The 10,825-nt window shown below is 34.8% G+C and overlaps 1 long non-coding RNA gene across 1 annotated transcript in view; it reads left to right on the forward strand.

The window, feature by feature from the left end:
• Positions 1–1,416, forward strand: part of LOC118355596 (uncharacterized) — a 32,881-nt gene extending 31,465 nt beyond the window's left edge. Inside the window, exon 3 of the long non-coding RNA XR_004818362.2 lies at positions 724–1,416. This is a non-coding gene — a long non-coding RNA (uncharacterized LOC118355596). The remainder of the gene's footprint in view (positions 1–723) is intronic.
• Positions 1,417–10,825: the final 9,409 nt, after the last annotated feature.

Raw genomic sequence — 10,825 nt, forward strand, 5'->3', positions numbered from 1 at the left:
CTAGTGTTAGAAAGAGAGAGTGCTAAAATAATGGTTAGGAAGACTAATTCAGAGGTCTATACAGATAACCAAAGGGGGAGATAGAAGATACTGAATTTGTTGACATGAGCAAACTTGGGGCTTGAGGGAAGAGGAAGGGGCAATGCTTTAAAAGTGGTAAGGAGAAGCAGGAGTATTTATATCCTCAGTGACAAAAAAGGGAAAGAAAATATCTACCATTACAGAAGGCTACAGGAAAGAGTTGCTCTCGAGGGACAGCCAAGTCTCAGAGAAAGAAGGTAAAGATTGTTCAGAAGAGAAGTTGAGAATGGATTTTACTGATGACAAATCAATAATCTCAGAGGAAAATATGGAAAAATGTGTGGAGTTGGAAGAGGGTAGGAGGCAGTCATATTAGGGAATATATGCAATAATGAAGGGAGGAGAGTTAGATGATGAGTGACAGAGGAATCTTGAGCTTCTTTGATGAACAGTAAAAATGGATTTACTAAGCATGATGGAATTAAAGCATGATGGTCTCCAAGACAGGTTATTACGTTAAAGCTGCATATATTAGGGAAGGTATTCCCAAGATTTTGCTGGAGGAGATAGAACTTTGTGAGACTTTTCTTCAATTATTTGGCCCCAGGAATGGGTATTTCTGTAAGAGAAAAAATTATTTTTAATATATCCATGGGTAAATATTATGTAACTCTTTTCCCTATTTTGTTTTGTTTTGGGCAGCTTATTAAAGTATAATTCGAGGAAGACATAGACACGGCCAACAAGCACATGAGGAAATGCTCCGCATCACTTGCCATCAGGGAAATACAAATCAAAACCACAATGAGATACCACCTCACACCAGTGAGAATGGGGAAAATTAACAAAGCAGGAAACCACAAATGTTGGAGAAGATGTGGAGAAAGGGGAACCGAACCCTCTTGCACTGTTGGTGGGAATGTGAACTGGTGCAGCCACTCTGGAAAACTGTGTGCAGGTTCCTCAAAGAGTTAAAAATAGATCTGCCCTACGACCCAGCAATTGCACTGCTGGGGATTTACCTCAAAGATACAGATGCAGTGAAACGCTGGGACACCTGCACCCCGATGTTTCTAGCAGCAATGTCCACAATAGCCAAACTGTGGAAGGAGCCTCGGTGTCCATCGAAGGATGAATTGATAAAGAAGATGTGGTCTATGTATACAATGGAATATTCCTCAGCCATTAGAAACGACAAATACCCACTATTTGCTTCGACATGGATGGAACTGGAGGGTATTATGCTGAGTGAAATAAGTCAATCGGAGAAGGACAAACATTATATGTTCTCATTCATTTGGGGAATATAAAAAATAGTGAAAGGGAATAAAGGGGAAAGGAGAAAAAATGAGTGGGAAATATCAGAAAGGGAGACAGAATATAAAGACTGCTAACTCTGGGAAACGAACTAGGGGTGGTGGAAGGGGAGGGGGGGGTGACTGGGTGACGGGCACTGAGGGGGGCACTTGATGGGATGAGCACTGGGTGTTATTCTATATGTAAGCAAATTGAACACCAATAAAAAATAAATTTATGAATAAAAAAAGAAAAGAAAAAAATAAAGTATAATTCGAATGCAATAAACTGCATTTCTAAAGTGTACAATTTAGTTAAGTGTTGTGATAGCGTAACCATCACCACAATCAAGATAATGAACATATCCACAACCCCAAATACTCATCTTGCTTTACAACCCTTCTCTCCTGTCTTCCCTCCCTTCAGTCTTCAGGCAATCACTAATAAGCATTCTGTCATTATAGATTAATTTAAAGTTAGTAGAATTTAGATAAAGGAAATAATATAGTACGCACACTTCTTTTGTCTGGCTTCTTCACAAAGCCATAATTATTTTGAGATCCATTCATGTCGTTGAGTATATCAATAGTCACAATTTGTTCACACATTCATATGTTGATAGTCACGTGGGTTGTTTCCAGTTTATAGCTATTACAAACAGAGATCTGCTATGAACATCCCTGTACCAGTCTGTATGAACATATGCTCTCATTTCTCTTTGGTAAATTCCTAAGAGTAGATAGGCTGAATTATATGGTAGGTGTTTGTTTAGCTTTTTAAGAACTTGCCAAACTGTTTTCCAAAGTGAGTATACATTTATATTCCCACTAGTCACGTATGAGAGTTTTAGTTTCTCATTATGATTATCTCTGATGATCTCTTCATATATATATATATAATCTCTTTTTTTCTTTTTTTTAAGTAGGTTCCATGCCCAGAATGGAGCCCAATAAAGGACTTGAACTCACAACCCCAAGATCAAGATATGAGCTGAAATCAAGAGTCGGATGCCTAACCAACTGAGCAACTCAGGCCCTCTAAAGTCTCTCTTTATTTGGGAGTGTGTATAACATTTTGATTAATGTTATTGTTGATATGGTTAGAAATAAGGATATTATCTTCCTAATTGTTTTCTATTTGTCCTCCCTGTTCTTTGTTTCTCCTTCTTTTTTTCTCTTTTTCTGTATTATTTTGGATTAAATAATTTTATTACTTCATTGTATCTCCCTTTTCTTGGCTTATTAGCTCAAACCTTTTGTTATTTTATTTATTGTTTTACCATTTATGACATAAATCTTTAATTTATCACAGTCTTTATTCTAATGATATTATATAATACAACTTCACTTATAGCATAAGAGCCTTACTTTCATTTCTTTCTTCCCAGCCACTGGTCCACTTTTATCTTTTTCCTTCTATATAAGTTATAAACCCCACAATTCTTTGTTGTTACTTTTGCTTTAAACAGGTGATTGTTTAAACACATTTAAAAAGTAAGAAAAAAACTATATGCAGAATTGTCATTTCCAATGGTCTTCATTGTTTTGTGTGGATTCATATGTTCACCTGGAACTATTTTCTTTCCACTTTGAAAAAACACTTAACATTTCTTTAACATTTCTGATACTGGGCATCTGCTGATAATGAATTATTTAAGCTTCCATACGTCTGAAAAAGTCTTATTTATCTTCCATACATCTGAAAAAGTCTTATTTATCTTTGTTTTGAAAGATACTTTTTATTGGTTGTAGAATTTTAGGCTATAGTTTTTTTTTTTAGTAAAATCTTTACCTTAAAGATATTGCTCATTTGCATTCTTATGAATTTTTTCAACAAAAAGTACTCTGTTATCTTTTATTTTTCTTCTTCTGTACATATATATATCTTTTTTCTCTAGTTGCTTAAGATTTTTCTTTCTCAAGTTTTTTAAAAGAACTTGACTACAATATGCTTTGGTGTAATTGTCTTGTTCCTGGATTTGGGTTATCCCAGAAGCAGCTGATGTGTATAACCATTGGATGTTTTCCAGCATCCATCTGTTTCCTTCTGTTTTCCAAAAGTCTTTCCCTAATGAGCAAAAGAGAGACTATGTCTGAAACATTTATAACTAACTGTCTCTAAATTCCTTAGATCATTGTAGATTTTATAAAACCATGCCTTTTTTGGTTTAAGGTAACTGGGAAAACAAAATATATGACCCTCAACACTAAATTTTTTAATTTAATTTTTTCAGTGAACGATCAATACAATTGACAAATCTCTAGAAAAACTGACAAAGAAAAAAAGAAGACACGAGGTAGAAATGTCAGAAATGAAACAGAGAATATCACCATGAATACAACAGAGATCAAAAGAATAATAAATATGAGTAACTCTAAACACAATTTTATTGAAGTATAGTTGACACACACTGTTACATTACTTTCAGGTGTACAACACTCATTGGACAAGTCTATATATTATGCTGTGGTCATCACAGTAGTTACTATCAATCACCATGTGACCTTATTATAATAAGGATGACTATATTCTATAATTAGAAGTCTGTACCTCCAACTTTTCTGCACCTATTTTGTTTATCCCTCCACCCCATTCCCAAACTGCTATCAGTTTGTTCTCTATGTTTATGGATCAGTTTGGTTTTTGTTTGTTTATTCATTTGTTTTTTAGATTCTGGATATATGTAACATCGTATGATATTTGTCTGTCTTTGTCTAACTTATTTCACTTAGCACAATACACTTTCTTTTTTTTTTTTTTGAGTGAGAGATATAATTCCTTTAATCTTGTCATAGTTGTACCACAGAAAGTTTAGGCTGTAAACACAAAACTATTCAATCATTTAAATTAATTATTTTTACCAGTAAAAACTAATTCATCATGCAGGCAACTTTTCTCTTGCTTGAGGCGAACGATCTCTTCTCGTTGTTCATTATTTTCTGTTGTCTTTTCATTTAGATCCTCTTTCAGTTTATTGACTTCAATCTTAAGTGTCTTCAATTTCTGCTTATAATCTTGCTTTTCTTTCACAATACAAGTCTTCACCATCTTCGCCTCACACAAGGCATGCTCTAATAGTTTAAATTTTCCTGAGCAGTCTGCAATGTGATTGACAGCCTCAATAATATCTTTGTCCTCAAGGTCTTCAGAGAGAAGAGAGGAATGGGTTGCTTTTTGAGCCATTTCTTGGAGCTGGAGCTGAGTCTTCTGAAGAGCCGCTTGGCATTCAATTTGATTAGATTCAAGGGTTTTTACCTTCTCGGTGAGTGACCTGATTATTTCAGTTCTTTTATGTAGTTCACCCTCTAATTTGCTGCAACGTTCTTCCAAAGTCAACACTTTCTGCGGATCCTCTTCCCAAGAAAAAAGTTGTTTCTGATGTACTGCAACCATATTATTGAGCTCTTTATCACGATCTTCTAATTCTCCAATGAGCAGCTGCAGCTTTTTCTATTGTTTCATAGTGGAACATTCAACTTCTGACCCGATGTTCTGGTGCACGGTGAGGAAGGCATGGCAAGATCTCATCTTTTTTATGGTTTCTACTATGTATATATACTTCTTTATCAATTTATCTATTGGTATACACTTGGGCTACTTCCATATCTTGGCTATTGTAAATAATGTTGCGATAACATAGAGGTGCCTGTATCTTTCCAAATTATATTAAGATGCTATCATTTTATTTGGGTAAATACCCAGTTGGGGAAGTACTCTATCATATGGCATTTCTATTTTTAATTTTTTGAGGACCCTCTATACTGTTTTCCACAGTGGCTTCACCAACATTTATTCTCACAATAGTGCATAAGGGTTCCTTTTCCTCCATATCCTCACCAGGACTTGTTGTTTCTTGTCTTTTTGATTCTAGCCATTCTGACGAGTGTACAGTGATATCTCATTGTTATTTTGATTTGCATTTCCCTGATGATTAATCATGTGCATTTTTTTCATGTGTCTGTTGGCCATCTGTATGTCTTCTTTGGAAAAATGTCTTGAATAGGCCCTCTGTCCATTTTTTAAATAGGATTACTTGTTTGGGGTATTGAATTGTAAAAATTCTTTATGTATCTTGGATATTGATTTCTTATAGAATGTATCATTTGCAAATATCTTCTCCTATTCAGTAGGTTGCCTTTCATTGCATTGATGGTTTCCTTCACTGTACAAAAGCATTTTTAAAATTTTGGTGTAGTCCCAATAATTTATTTTTTTGGTTTTGGCTCTCTTGCCTAAGGAGGCATATCTAGACAAATGTTTAATGGATGATGTAAAGGAAATTACTCCTATCTTTTCTTCTAAGGTTTTTATGATTTCATGTCTCATATTTTGGTCTTTAATCCATTTTGAATTTATTTGTGTGTATAGTGAAAGTTTATTCTTTTGTGTGTATAGCCCAGCTTTATTCTTTTATATATAGCTATACAGTTTCCCAGCATCATTTATTGAAGAGATTAGTACTCTTTGTTTCAGTAAAAATTGCTACTGATAATTTAATAGGGATTTCATTGAATCTATATATTGCTTTGACAAGTATGGACATTTTAACAATATGATATTTTCCAATCCATAAGCATGGAATATCTTTTTATTTGTTTGTGACATCTTCAATTTCTTTCATTGCCTTTTTACAGTTTGCAGAGTAGAAGTATTTCACCTCCTTTGTTAAGTTTATTCCCAGCTATTTTATTCTTTTAGGCACAATAGTAAATAGAATTGTTTTCTTAATTTCTTCTTCTGCTACTTTGCTGACTTTTGTTTTTTGTAGTTTTCTGTTTACCAATTCAATTATTTACTCATTTTTGGTCTTTTCAGTTTTGGAAGATTGTATGTTTCTAGGAATTTATCAGTTTCTCCTAGGTTGCCCAATATGCTGGCATACAATTTTTCATAGTATTGTATTATAGTCCTTTGTATTTCTGTGTTTTTTTTTCTTGATGAATCTGGCTCACAGTTTATTGATTTTGTTTACTTTTTTCAAAGAATTAGTTCTTGATTTCATTGAATTTTTTCTTTCTTTCTTTCCTTCTTTCTTTCTTCTTTGTTCTTTTGTCTCTATTTCATTTATTTATGTTCCAATATTTGTTGTTCCCTTCTTTCTACTAACCCTGGGTTTTGTTTGCCCTTTTTTTTCCCCTAGTTCCTTAAGATGTAAGATTAGAATGTTTGAGATTTTTCTTGTTTCTTGGAGTAGGCCTGTAACACTAGAAATTTCCCTCTTAGAACTTCCTTCAGTATATGCCACAGATTTTGGACTGCCGTGTTTTCATTTTTATTTGTCTCTATGTATTTTTAAATTTTCTCTTTGATTTTTTTGTTAACACATTAGCTGTTTAGTAACATGTTGTTTAACCTCCATGTGTTTGTGGGGGTCTTTTTCTAGTTTTTGTCTTGTAATTGATTTCTAGTTTTAAACCAGTGTGGTCAAAAAAGATGTATAATATATCCTCTTAAATTTATTGAGACTTGTTCTGAGGCCTGGCACATGATCTATTCTGGAGAATGTTCCATGTGCACTTGAAAAGAATGTATATTTTGTTGCTTTTGAGTGCAATGTTCCATATATATTTTTAGGTTTATCTGGTATAATGTGTCATTCAAAGAAACTGTTTCCTTGTCTTTTTTATATTTTTTTAAGATTTTTAAAATTTATTTATTCATTCATGAGAGACATAGAAAGAGAGAGGCAGAGACATAGGCAGAGGGAGAAGCAGGCTCCATGCAGAGGACTCCAGGATCACTCCCTGAGCCAAAGGCAGACGCGCTTAACCTCTGAGCCACCCAGGCATCCCAAAAAACTGTTTCCTTCTTAATTTTCTGCCTAGATGATGTATCCATTGATGGGGGGGTGGGGGGGATTAAAGTACTATTACTGTATTACTATCAATTTCTCCCTTTATGTCTCTTAATATTTGTTTTATGTATTTAGGTGCTCCAAAGTTGGATACATAAATATTTACATTTGTTATATCATGACCCATTACACTCTAAATTAAGATGTGGATTGGTAAATCAATCCAATAGTAAGTTATGCTGAGTCCCAGGATGGAAGTCTCCGGCCTAGAAATCAGTACAGAAGTTAGCAATCTCTCTCATGCTTGGCAACAGAACACGTGCTGTGATTTGTTTAGCAGCAAGACAATCAAACCTATGAAGGATTATGTGCAAGCATGTTAGTGGACACAGGGAAACCCACCCTTCCAGTGCACCTAATTTTAAATTAATCTCTTTTCACTCCTTCCTTTTACATACTAAATCTTCTAGGATTCTGGATATCTAAGAGTCTGAGGCCCAGCTCAGCTTTTCTTTGGAGCAACCAGACTACATGTAAACATGGAAAACAGAAAATATTCAATAAGCATGATCAGCAACTCTGAGGCAAATGCTGACTGAATTTTTGGCCCTCAGTTGATTAACTTGTAGAAATCTCAAAACATACTTGGCATGTGTCTTCTGGAAATTTCCAGTCCCCAAATTGAAGAGTAGAGTGACACAACTGTCTATAAACTCATAACAATCGAAGGAAGACAACCTACTAACCTGAAACAGTGCTAATGGGTAAAGACTGATATTGCCAGGGAAAGATCACTAACTCAAACATAAAGAATTTATAAATGACAGAAATCTCATGAGATTTTCTGTGTGAAATCAATTTTCTGGATGACAATGCTATGGGAAGGAAGGAATTTAGTTCTAAAGCTATTTGATTATTCTTAGCTTCAAGTTTCATTAGATATGAGTCTATACATAATCCTGTTAAATGGAAGAAGTATATAATTTTATAAAAACAAAAATGAAACACCAAAAAGAGAAACCAAGTAGCTGATTATCCATTATCCTTTGCCTTACTAAAGGCAAGAAGGGGAGAAGGAAATTTCCTTCAAAATGTAACCTGGTTCTTTTGAAATATGATTTTCGAAATATTTATTTAAAAAACCAAAAAACTAAAATCTTGTCCATAGGTAAAGTATATGTATTAGTTACCTATTACTGCATAACAAATTATCACAAAATTTAGCAGCTTAAAACAATAAACATTTATTATTTCACAGTTTCTGTGGTTCAAGGATTTGGAATTTATTGCTAAGTCTCTCATGACATTGCATTCAAGCTATTGGCCAGGGTTGCTGTCTTTGAGGCTTGACTGGGTCTGATGGATCTACTTCCAAGCTCATCCTTGTAGCTGTTGAGAGGAGGTGTTAGTTCTTCACCACACAGGCCTCTTCATAGGGACACTCACAGCATGGTTTCCTCCAGAGTAACTCAAGAAGAGATACATTATGAGAGAACAACTTAAATAGAAGTCAGTGCTTTTAAAACCTGATTTTGGAAGTAACATACCATCACCTTTCCATATGCTACTGGTCACATAGGTCAGTGTAGGAGGTGGCTATCCAAGGATGTGAATAAAAAGAGGTGAGAGTCTTTGGGGCCGATTTAATGACTGATTGGTACACTACATACACACTGTGTCAGTAGTCACAAAGGGTTTGATGGGATTAATGCAAATCCATTTTCTCCTGTTAAAAGTCCCAGCATGTATCTTTTAATAGAAAATTCATTGTGGCTGAGTGAAGTAAGCCAGTCGGAGAAGGACAACCATTATATGTTCTCATTCATTTGGGGAATATAAATAATAGTGAAAGGGAATATAAGGGAAGGGGGAAGAAATGTGTGGGAAATATCAGAAAGGGAGACAGAACGTAAAGACTGCTAACTCTGGGAAACGAACTAGGGGTGTTGGAAGGGGAGGAGGGCGGGGGGTGGGAGTGAATGGGTGACGGGCACTGGGGGTTATTCTGTATGTTAGTAAATTGAACACCAATAAAAAAAATAAAAAATAATAAAAAAAAAAAAAGATGCTCAACCACTGAGCCCCCCAGGTGCCCCGGTATTTTTCTATATGGAAAGGCATGCTTTTCAAATTCAATCACTCGTTTTTGTTATTGCTGTTTGCTGGATTCTACTTTCTCCTTGGATTTTGGTATCTAACAAAGCCTCACCTTCAAGGATTCATACTCCAAGGTGTGTAATACTGTCACAGGAGGTCATCAGTGCCCCCCCTCCCAGAAGGAGAGGGGGCAAAGAGCTGGGGTACACAGTGGAGGAAGCAAGCACTGCCTTGGCTAAGAGATGGGATTTCTGTGTTTGAGGACAGGAGGTGAGCTCACTCTTTTTGCACTGGTCGGGTTTTACTTTACAGTGTTTCTGACTTTACCTTATACATTAATTCCTACAAAAAAAAATTCATTGTGCTTTGTATATGAAGTGAATTTATACTTAAGCACATATTTTTAATGTCTTTGGGGGGCAGAATGATATAAATGTGGGAGGATATACTGAGTTGTTAATCGGTAAGAATCAGTTCTAGTTTCATGCATGTTACTCAACTCTCTGAACTTATATCAAAAAATGAGAGTGCTAAAAAAAAAAAAAAAAAAAAAATGAGAGTGCTAAGTGATTTCTAAAATTCTGCTACTTCTAAAAATGGTTATTTGATGATAGTCTAAATATAGAAAATCCCCAATAAGATTCATTTAGAAGATAATTATCTTTATAATAATATGTCTACAGTATGATAAAGGCATCAAAAATGGGCCTGCCGTCTTGAATCAGGCTAAAATAAGACATTATTTAATTTTTTTATTAGTTTCAGAGGTAGAATTTAGTGATTCATCCATTGCACATAAAAAATAAGACATTTTTAACAGAACAAGGTTATGGCAGCATTCACTTATGACAAACTGCCATGTATTGGGCCCTGGGATAGACAAGGCTGATGTTAGTGAATAGTAGATAAACACTGCACATTCCTCCTTGTAGGGGCAAGATGGGAGTGTCTCCAAATTATAGTTTTCATAGGTTATATATGTAACGTGATTGTGTCTATCACCACAGATCTATGCATATACATTTTAAAGAGTTTTATTGAAGCATGCCATAAGTCATCTTTCTTATTAAGTGTACAATATAATTTTTTAGTAAACTGCAGAGTTGTGCAATCATCACCACAATTTAATTTTCATCATCCCCAAAAGACCTCTTATATTCATCTGTAGTTAATTTTTCTTCCAACTCTCATCCCCAGGCAACAACTAAATCTACTTTTTTCCCTATAAATTTGCCTTCTGAAAATTTCATACAGATGGAATTATAAAATATGTAGTCTTTTGCATCTGGTCCCTTCATGTAGCAAAAGTGTTTGAGGTACATCCATGTTGTAGAATATATCAGCAGTTCATTCTTTTAATTTTCAATAATATTCCTTTGTATGAACATATCACATTTTCTTTATGTCTTCACCACTTGATGGACATTTGGGCTGCTTCCACTTTGGAGCTCTTATGAATAATGCTGCTATGAAAATTTTGTCAAATCTTTGTGGAAACGTTTCACTCCCCTTAGGTATATACCTAGTGGTGTAATCACTGGGTCAAATGGATTAAACTCTGTAATTAATTTTTGAAGACACTGCCAAACTGTTTTCTAGAGTGGCCACACCATTTTA

This window comes from Canis lupus, chromosome 25 (genome assembly GCF_003254725.2).
Source record: "Canis lupus dingo isolate Sandy chromosome 25, ASM325472v2, whole genome shotgun sequence".
NCBI lineage: Eukaryota > Metazoa > Chordata > Mammalia > Carnivora > Canidae > Canis > Canis lupus.